This window comes from Miniopterus schreibersii, assembly GCF_964146895.1.
Source record: "Miniopterus schreibersii genome assembly, chromosome: 19".
Taxonomy (NCBI): Eukaryota; Metazoa; Chordata; class Mammalia; order Chiroptera; family Miniopteridae; genus Miniopterus; species Miniopterus schreibersii.
Genome location: NC_138119.1, coordinates 29,079,210 through 29,088,985, shown reverse-complemented (window position 1 = coordinate 29,088,985; position 9,776 = coordinate 29,079,210). Strand labels below are relative to the sequence as shown.

Below are 9,776 nucleotides of genomic sequence, written 5' to 3'. Positions count from 1 at the left end.
ACAAGGCTGGCCGGAATTGCACTATCAGATTCTGCTCCTGAGGCAGCAGGGTTACCCAATACCATACTGCTGGGCAAACAGCAAATCGAGAAAGTGGGCCTAAGTAGGCAGGTAGCCTAATCAGAACAGGCAAAGCCCCAAACCCACCTGAAGTGTCCACAGACACAGAGAAACACCTAGTTGCTCAAAGAGCATATCATCATCGGGTGACATTTGCCGAGCCCTTTAACAGTTGAGAGCACCTTTCAGATGTTTTCATTCGGCCTCCCTACAATCCGCCAGTTAAGTAAGCTTTCTATTTTAACCCGCTTAGCTGTAAAGACTCAACCCAAGAATGGCCTGAGTAAATGGACCAGAGCAAAGGCAGTCAGAGACACTGCTAGAATTCCAGTCACATGGCTATGAAACAGAGGCCTGCCACAGAAGCCACCTTGAACGGTTCTCGGGAACCCCTTATCAAGCCCATAAAACGACAGCAGGAGAACATGGCAGCTCCTTCAGCACAGAAGTGACAGTCATGGTCCCCCAACACGGGGGGGAGAGAAACAAGCAGATCCACAACAGCTCTAATGCGGTCAGACTGTAAACTGCATGAGAGCAGGGCCCTGCCTGTGTTTTCACAGCTGCATGTCCAGTGCCTGAAATATTTACTGAAGGAAGAAAAAATTACTAGTTACATTAAACCAGCAACACAAGGAAAAATGAAGACTGCTCAAAAATCACAAAATGGTTCAACAAAACTCAGGGAAACTGGTGATGGCAGCTGATTGTAGATAGAGGGGCACAGCTAAAGAAATCTAAAAGGCAGAATTGCAAAGCATAAATTCTTTTAAGAACAACCATAATCTTCATTAACAGAGACTTAATCATCAACTAAAGGAAATGCGTAAATCTTGTCTGGAGCCTGATTCAAACAAAACCAATTATTAAAAAAAATTGAGACAAGCAGGAAAATTTAAATACTGGTGATACTTAGGAAACACTGTGCTTTTGCAAGGGGTGATACTACTACTGGGGTTAGATTATTAAAAGGTATTGTGTTCTGCCCTAGCCGGTTTGGCTCAGTGGTTAGAGCATCAGTCCGTGGACTGAGGGTCCTGGATTCAATACCGGCCAAGGGCACGTACTTCGGTTGCAGGCTCAATCCCCGGCCCCGATCGGGGCACGTGTGGGAGGCAACCAATCCATGTGTCTCTCTCACATCAATGTTTTTCTCTTTACCTTCCACTCTCTCTGAAAAGCAACAGAAAAAAATATCCTCAGGCGAGGATTAAAAAAAAAAAGTATTGTGCTTTAGAGATATACAATGGAATATTTATGATGAAATACTATGTTTGGGATTTGCTGTAATAGAGTCTAAGAAGGTACTGTAATAGAGTGTAAGTAAAGTGTGGAGAGGTATTAATGAAGTGAGGGGGCCGTGCATTGATGATGTTGAAGCTGAGTGATGGGAACACTAAAGTTTCTTATACTAACTCTCTCTACCTTCATATATATGTTAAATTTTTGACAGTAAGAATATTAAAAAGTAACCATAATCTCAAGCTGCAGTTAATTTCCTTGCACCTGCCCCACTGCAGGGAAATGTGGTATTCTGGGTCATACCTGGCATGGTCACTTCCAAGGAGACCTGCAAACAGGGCTGAGAGTTCACCTAGGACTCACCTGCTTCTGCTCTGCTTTCACACCAGGCCTGGAGACGCCTTTATGGGTTCTAGGTTGTTCCACCATAAGTAACTTTGCTGCAAATCTTTTCACTGCACTAACTGGCCATAAGGCAATTCTGCCATAAAAGATAAAATAACTGGTTGACAGCGTGGTTTACATCTGGCAGGCTTCATGTATTTAGCTAGTCATCAGTTCAGTTCTATTTCTCCATAGATGAAGTTCTCAGTTATTCCCATTTTTTACATTATATAAATCTCAGCCTTCATAATGGTCTATAGAGTGATGAGTAGACAGGGTGGTCTTAAAATTATGGATGGTTCCAGCTATATATAAAGCAGATTGCAAAGCTCCATGTACGGCCAGACGGCATACGCTACTAAAAAATGGTCACAGGTCAGTTTGCAAATCCTTCGCTGAGCCCCGTGAGCCTTCCCATCCCTCAAAACCAAAAGTTTACCAGGCGGTGCAAATACAAAAGAGGCAGCTGCTAATTCTTAGCAGTCTTCCAGAGCATTCATTATCGATTCTTTAGTTTGGAAACTGACACCTCTCTTAATGAAAGAAGGAATTTTAGCAAAAAAAGTGCAACTCTGAATGAGATGGATCGACAAGCAAAACAGAAAATGTGTAAATACTATGAACGGAAGGCTTCCGAGGCAATATAGTTTCATCTGTCACAATAAAGTATTTTAATTTTGTTATTAATTTGTTCACGTTTCATTATGTCCTTTCAAATGTCCCTCTTTCGTTTTTCATTCTTCTATATTCTGTAATGAAATTGCCTTATGGCCTATTAGTTACAGGCAAACATGATTGGGGCAAGACGTTTACTATGAAAACCACCAGACAGGGCCTCTGCTTCCTCTCAGACTGGTTTCTGCCCTCGCTCCCCACTCTCACCTTCCCTGCCACCAGCTGGTGCTCCCTCCCCCAACCCTCTGCTTTATCCAAAGACGTGGGTGCTGCCAACCCACCTGTCTGTACCGGCTCATTCTCCTTTCTCACTGTCCTAAGGCCCAAGGATTCTCTCATTCCCACATGGCATCAATCTTCCCATATTCTTTGCGCCATGGCATTCGCATGACCAGCACGTCACCGTGCGTCCCATCTTCCCCCCAATGTGTCACACGCGGCCATGAGCCCCTCTCTTCCTCCCTCCACCTCACTGGATCCCTCCTGCATGTTTCCAGGACAGACCAAACAAAAACAGGTCGTCCTTAAACACCTGCGTGCCTGCCCAGTGTCAAGCACAGTCCCCCGCTGGGTGACAGAAATGAACAAGAGACACGGACATGAGTGCTTGAAGCTTATGATCTAGTGCAGGCCGTATTCAAATTGGATCAACTGTCCCTATGCCTTCCAGAACAGACTGTGAATCCTTTAATTACACTGTTTCCCCTCGACTTCACACAGTGTCCACCACATAGCAGATCGTTAATATCGGGTAAATGAATGATTCTCCAAGTCAGTGCCCCTGTCTCCACATCAGTGAACTCCATGTAGTAGGAGGCCACCCTAAAGTCTACAAAGGAAAGGTATTTAAAGAGGAGTCATGATGAGGACCTTTTTTTTTTTCTGATGGCCTCTCGGGAAAATGCATGTAGAGGTTCACATGAAGTCAGACTCCTAGCGCCGGGCTTACCATTACCAGCTAAAAGCAACTGCGGATGTGCTTAGCTGCTGTCTTCTTTGCTATTCTGGTCGTCTTCTCCCTCCTCCCACTGCCAGCCTCCTCCCTTCCAGCTGCAACGGTAATAAACCTCAGGCACCCCGACACCCTGCTGCTCCAAACACGTGGTGTCCCTTTGCCACCAAGGGGTGTCATTTCCCAGCTCAGCCCTGAGCAGGAGGTTCTGGGTGGTTGTGCTTCTGTTTTGTAAAAGCAAGAACTTTAAATTAGTCCTGTTCCTGCCAGGGGTTTCGCCAAGGCCCCAGCTCGACGACTAAGTCAAAAAAGGTGGAAACCAGGACAAAAGGTTGGCTGCAAGGATACTGAGTAGTGATTCTGGTACCAAGCCAACAGAGACACACACCCCACCAACTCCAAGCCGCAGGGCCTTGTTCCCAGAGTGGACGAGCGCCAGGTTCAGGCCGACGAACCAGGCTGGGCTGCAAGCTCTCGCTGCAGCTGCATCTCCAGGGCCTTGGCACTAAGGGGACAGTGAGGCCGGAAGTGACAAAGCAAAGATATCAAGAGAAACATGCTGTAGGGCTCGGCGGGACCAATGACCCTCTCCTTCTTACCAGAGACTGGCTTTAGGTTGGTCCATTCTCTGGAGGGTCCTGGGAAATGAGAGTGAGGCTACCTTGTCACACCAAGGCCACACCCCACCCCTGCTGATGAATTCAGGTCTCCAGGCTCAAAGATGTGTGTGTGGGAGTGGGGGTGGAGACACCCTCTAGGTTCCAGAGATAGGCCTGAAAATGAAAGGAGTTTCCCAGATACAAGATCCTGTCTTTAGGCAGACTCCAATAGTCTACTATATCGATTGCCACATCCCCCTCTCATGCATCACAAAAGCAGGCCCAAGGCAGACTCTTCAAGAGCCCTAGGAATCTGAGCCGGCCATGGAAGCATCCCCAGTGGAGATCCAAGCACTTTTCTGGTGGTGGTGGACAGGGTTGGCAAACTCTTTCTTAAAGGGCAAGTCAGTAAATATTTTAGGCTTGCGGGTCATATGGTCTCTGTTACAACTACAGTTAAGTCCTCACTTAAAGTCATGGACAGGTTCTTAGAAACTGCGACTTGAACCAAAATGACGTATAACAAAACCAATTTCACCATAGGCTAATTGATACAAATAAGAGTTAATTCCTAGGACATATTTCTGGTCACAAAATCATCACCGAACTTCTAAATAAAGACCCAAAACACTTCTAATATTAAACACTGAAATAAATGTGTGAGCTGTACATACATTTAAGAAAGATGAACAGAAACAATTAAGATCATTCTTTTCCAACCTCCTTATTCCAGTTCAGGGTCGTAGGTGACAGGAGCCTCCCCCAGCAGCTCAGGGCACAAAGCAGGCACCCACCCTGGACAAGACACCCTTCTATTGCAGGGCCACTCACTCCCACACTCACTCAGAGTGGGACAATTTAGACATCCCAGTAGCTCATCTAAGGGTCACATCTTTGGGACGTGAGAGGACACAAGAGTACCCCAGAAAACCCAAGCAGACATGGGGAGAACATGCACACTCCACAGTGACCCTGGCCAGGAATTGACTTTTCTTCTTCATCAACACTATAAAACAACACTGAACAAAACAACATTATTAGAGGACCTGCCATACGCAACTACACCAATGTAGCATGAAAACAGCCATAGACAAATAAACAATGGGCATGTCTGTGTTCCAATAAAACTTTATTTACAAAAGCAGGCATCTGGCCCATGGGCTGTAGTTTGCAATTCCTGATCTTCCTTCTCTTCCAGCATTTCCAAATCCCAAGAGGAATAGAGGCCACCCTGCACCTGGAGGGCTCACACCCACTCTGGAGACACGGGCCTCCGTTCCTGCTATCCCACCCACAAGACACCGAAGTCTGGGCTGCTTGTTTGGAAAAAAAAAAACTCTGGCTTGTATCAGAAACCTGGGCAAAAGCGTTAAAAGCTTTGGACATCAAATCCAAAGGCTTTAGAGCTAGAAAGAACTAGATCCCTTAGACCAGACACTAGGGTCTGGAAAAGAACGTGACTTGCCCAAGATCGTTTAGCTGGCAAAGATCGCCCGACTCTGTCCAGCTCTTAATCCTCTAGAGCAGCGATTTTTAACCCTTTTTATCTCACGGCATATGTTAATTAACTAATTACTAAAATTCTGCAGCACACCAAAAAAACATGTATTTTTTGCTGATCTGACGGTAGTAATTACCTACCCTTTTTGTTCCAAAGTGACTTTTTAAAAAAATCAGGTGCCTATACTTGTATATAAGGATTTCTGGTACCAAGAATGAACCAATCAGATGCAACTTTATTATATGGCCTATCTATTTATGGTTCAAGACAGGGCATTCACACCAGACGTCTATTATTGTCTTGGCTGTTGTCATTTTTTTATTTGACAATCTAAGGGAAAAGAGGTCAGTGCCCCTGACTAAATTGTCACATATTTCACATTTTAAAAATTCTTGCAGCACACCAGTTGAAAATTGCTGCTCTAGAGTGATGACTGGGAAAGAACCAGAACCAACAGCCTTGCTGGTGGAGACTAAGGACCTATGACGCATCTCTATACCACATCCTGGGGACTCTCAGTAACTTCTAAGTGAATGGTAGAGCAAAGGTCAAGGAGAGAGCTTGGAGAAGGTAGATATCTACATATATATCCTCCTGGTCATAGTTATTAGAGAAAAGAAAACTTAAACAGAAACCTGAACTTCAGAAAGGGGTGTGGTTTGGTAGAAGACGTGGGTGTTCATGAGCAGAAACTGGTCCAGCAGTCTGGGCGGGCCCTGGGAGAACAAACAAGTACAAGACATACAGCCTCACCCAGCGCGAGGCCGATGCCCCAGGCCCTGGGATCTCTCTCTCCACACCTTCTCAGCAGCCCCACACCTTCAAGGCTTCACAACAGTTTCCTCCAAATCTCTTTCCAGAATTGACTTCCCTTGCAAACTTTATTTGCCTGACCATAAATATATCTATCTGGACACTCTGCCATCATCTTGAAGGCAAGATGTCTAAAACCCAAACAAACATGACTCCCCCAAAGAAGTCTGAACCCTGATTTTTCTATTTCTGTCAATCGCTGAGGCTCAAAATTTCAGCACCTTCTCTTCCTCCTGTCCTGTCCCCAAGCCAAAGTGGCTCTCTGAACTACCTCTTCCTCTGCATTCCCACAGGCTCCACCTTCACCCAGCACCTCCAGTCTGGAATACTGTCAGTCTTCTGCCTGGGGCCCAGATTCTAAGCTTGTAACAAGGCCAGGCTGATCTTTCCCGTATCCCCATACTCCTCCCACCCACCACAATCTCTTCAAGGTCAAGGTCCAGTCCTTGACCTGTCTTCCCAGCTCCCAGAACCTGACCTAACATGGCAGGTACCCAATAAATGGTGAATGAATGTATCGTAGCTTTCATCAGGAACCACGACCACACAAGAAACCTCAGGGCCTTCATATTCCTACTACTGTGAGCTCAGGCTGCCAGGCTCTGCAGGCCTCCATCATCCCACGCACCCACCCTTCTCACCCACGGCTCCGACCATCTCAGAAACAAGCTCTATCCAGCTGATCGACGCCTGACCCTCCTCACGTGCCCGTCACCCCTGCATCCACATCTCTGCCCACGCTCCGCTCGCCCTGATCTGCAATGACGTCCATGCCCTTCCCCCTCCATCCACTCCAACTCCTACGCAACTGCCAAGCTCTAGGGGAGACAGGGGATGCAGGAAGGGGGGAGATCATTTTTTAAAATTGGGGAAAGGGGACATGACGGGGATATGCTGAGGTCTCTGATCCCTGGAGACATCACCCTCCCAATGGGTCGCAGGCGATTAGAGAAGGAAGAGGTGGGAGGAGGAGCCAAATTTTTCCACCGAAGGAAAGGCATGATTTTCATCACTGCTTCTGTTGCCCTGGTAACCAGGGACAGCCCAGTGGAGAGTACAGTAAAAGAACACCATGTTTATCTTTGCTTTCTGATCCACTTCCCTGTACACCCTTCCCTGACCATCCCCGAGTCCCTAGGCCTGCACCAAATTTTTTATAATACCATCAACATCCTTCCAGTCACTCAAAGGCAGAGCTAATTTCTGCCTCTCTTTATCCAATACTATATTCTTCTACTGCAACATTTTGGGGATCATCTCACCACACCCATCTGCCACGCCAGGGGGCCCCAAGAACAAAAAGCTGACCTCAAAGCACAAGAGTGGGATCCACTCCACCACAGGGCAACAGGGACTAGAGGGCAAGAAGGTGAGGAAGACTGCCCAGCCAACCCCCCTTTCTCAGCCCCAGACAGCTGATGTGGAGTGGGCCCCTGTTCTCTATTCCCCCCTCCTATGCCCGGGATTAGGGGAAAGAATGAGCCAGGTTGAGAATGGGGGGAGTAGTTCTACCCACAACCTTCCACAGATCCTGCCTCCCCCACGGACACAGTGTCTGCGTGACCTGAGAGTGGATACAGAGCGCTTGCCCTGGGAGATTACATAAGCGTTATATAACATGGTGGCACCAATAAGCACACAGTGCCAGGGACAGGCCAGGGGTGGAACCAAACCCAAGGGGCTGGAGGTAACAGCCCTTTCACCACCAATGCCAAAGCAACACCAGGCCCTGGCTGCCCCGGCCCTGTCTGTACCTGCTCCTTCCACCCCAGAGGACACAGAGAGAGACTTGCCTGGCTCTGCATTCTTCTTCCCACGCTGGGCAACAGGGAGGGGCCGCAGCACCATCACCACCCTGGGCCCAGGCGGCTCTGTCCATTCAGCCTAAGGCGGCCAGGCTGCCTTTCCCACAGGGGAGTAGCAAGGGGGCCTCAGGCAGGGGAGGGGCCGCAGGCCAGCGGCCCCTTCCTCTCTGTCCTGGCTCTAGAATGGGTTTGTTGGGGAAAAGTGCTGCAGCAGCTCCGGGATTGGCTGGGCCAGTCGTCCCTCTGTCCCTCTGTTCTGTCATTTGCCGTTCCTCTAAAAAACAAAACAAACCGAAAGGGAAAGAGAGAAAAAAATTGTGCACATTTGGCAAATGATGAATCCCAAATTTTGGTCTATGGCTGCAAATAAAGCTAAAAGGAGGGGAGCCTAAGGACATTACCCGTTTTCCCTAAGCTCCCCACGGCCCACCCTATCCTGACCAACCCACCACTTATGCTCTTGGGCTGCAGGCCTGGAGACACCCCTAGCTCGCCTCCGGGCCCACCTCCCTGCCCCCAGTCCCCATCTCCCGGCTGCCTGCAAAGCTGGAGCTCCAGTCGCTGGCATTCCCGCCCCGCTACCCCCAGTCCCTGCACAGTGCTCGGCGCCCCGGGCTCCGGGATAGGCACCGGGAGCCGGGCGGCTGGCCTGGGCGGCCTGGGCCAGGTCCTCAGCAAACTCCTCCACCCTCACCACCACACCCACTTTATGATCTGGGGCTGGGGGGAACTGAGCAGAGAGACAGAGCCCAATGGCATCCCCCGCAGCGCCTGGCCCCTCCTGCGCTATGCCCCTGGCCTTCCCGCCGCCTCCTCCACATGCACCTCCGCGCCCCCTGAAAAACGGGGGGGGGGGGGGAGAAATACGCATTAATATCACGAGCCTTCGCGCACCATCCCTCGCCCCCTCAACCACCTGTCTCAGCGCTCTCTCCATCCCCCACTGCCTTCCACAACTCCGGGCGCCCCCTCTGCAGCAAAGGGGCACCACGCCCACTGCGGAGCGAGAAATGCAAGGTGGGGAGAGGGCAGGCGCTCCCCGGCCGCCCCAGGGGGCCGCTCTTGCACCTCCCCCGCCCCGCTGGCCGGGGCCCCAGAGCCCGGGGACCGCTCGGGGCTGCTCGGGCCGGGATCGGCTGCCACCCACGCGGCGAGGGCAGCTGCGCCCAGAGGCCGCGCCGCAGCGGGGGGTGGGGCGCGACCCGAGCGCAGCGGGGCCCCGCGCATCGCCCCCGGGGGCCCACTCCTGCCCCCCGGGCTCTGCGTGACCGCCTGCAGGCCCGGCGCCGCGGTGCACGCTCCCACCTGCCCCGAGCCCCGCTCTCACCTCCCGCAGCGGCTTTCCTCCGGGGGGACTGCGCCACCCGCCCCGCCGTCACGCGAGCGCCCCGCGGGAGGTGCGAGATGCGCAGCCGCTGCGGACGCCGGGCCCGCCGCCGCCGCCGCCGCTGCCCGGGCGTGTGAGCTCAGCCCGCCCGCGCGCCGGCGCTTCCCACGCTCCGCACCCGCGCTGCGCCCCCCAGCGCCCGCCGCGGGCACAGCACGCCGGCGTCCGGGAAAATCTGACGCAGCGCTGCCGGCTGACTCGGAAATTCCCAGAATTTGCCCCGGGTTTGCTGCGGGCCGGGGGACTGACGGGTCGTTCTGACCAGCTCCAGCCTGAGGGCGCGACGTCGCCCACCCACCGTGTCTCTGAAGGAGATTCCAAGTCGCTGCGTGACTCCCCGAGTCCCCCCACCCCCTTC

At 51.2% G+C, this 9,776-nt stretch overlaps 1 long non-coding RNA gene across 1 annotated transcript; it reads right to left on the bottom strand.

Moving 5' to 3' along the window:
- Positions 1–5,024: 5,024 nt before the first annotated feature.
- LOC308548585 lies at positions 5,025–9,515 on the bottom strand. The gene is made up of 3 exons (XR_013997637.1): positions 9,359–9,515; positions 8,020–8,305; positions 5,025–6,129 (listed from the first exon to the last, which is right to left on the bottom strand). It is a non-coding gene; the product is annotated as an uncharacterized lncRNA (long non-coding RNA).
- Between the last annotated feature and the right edge of the window lie 261 nt (positions 9,516–9,776).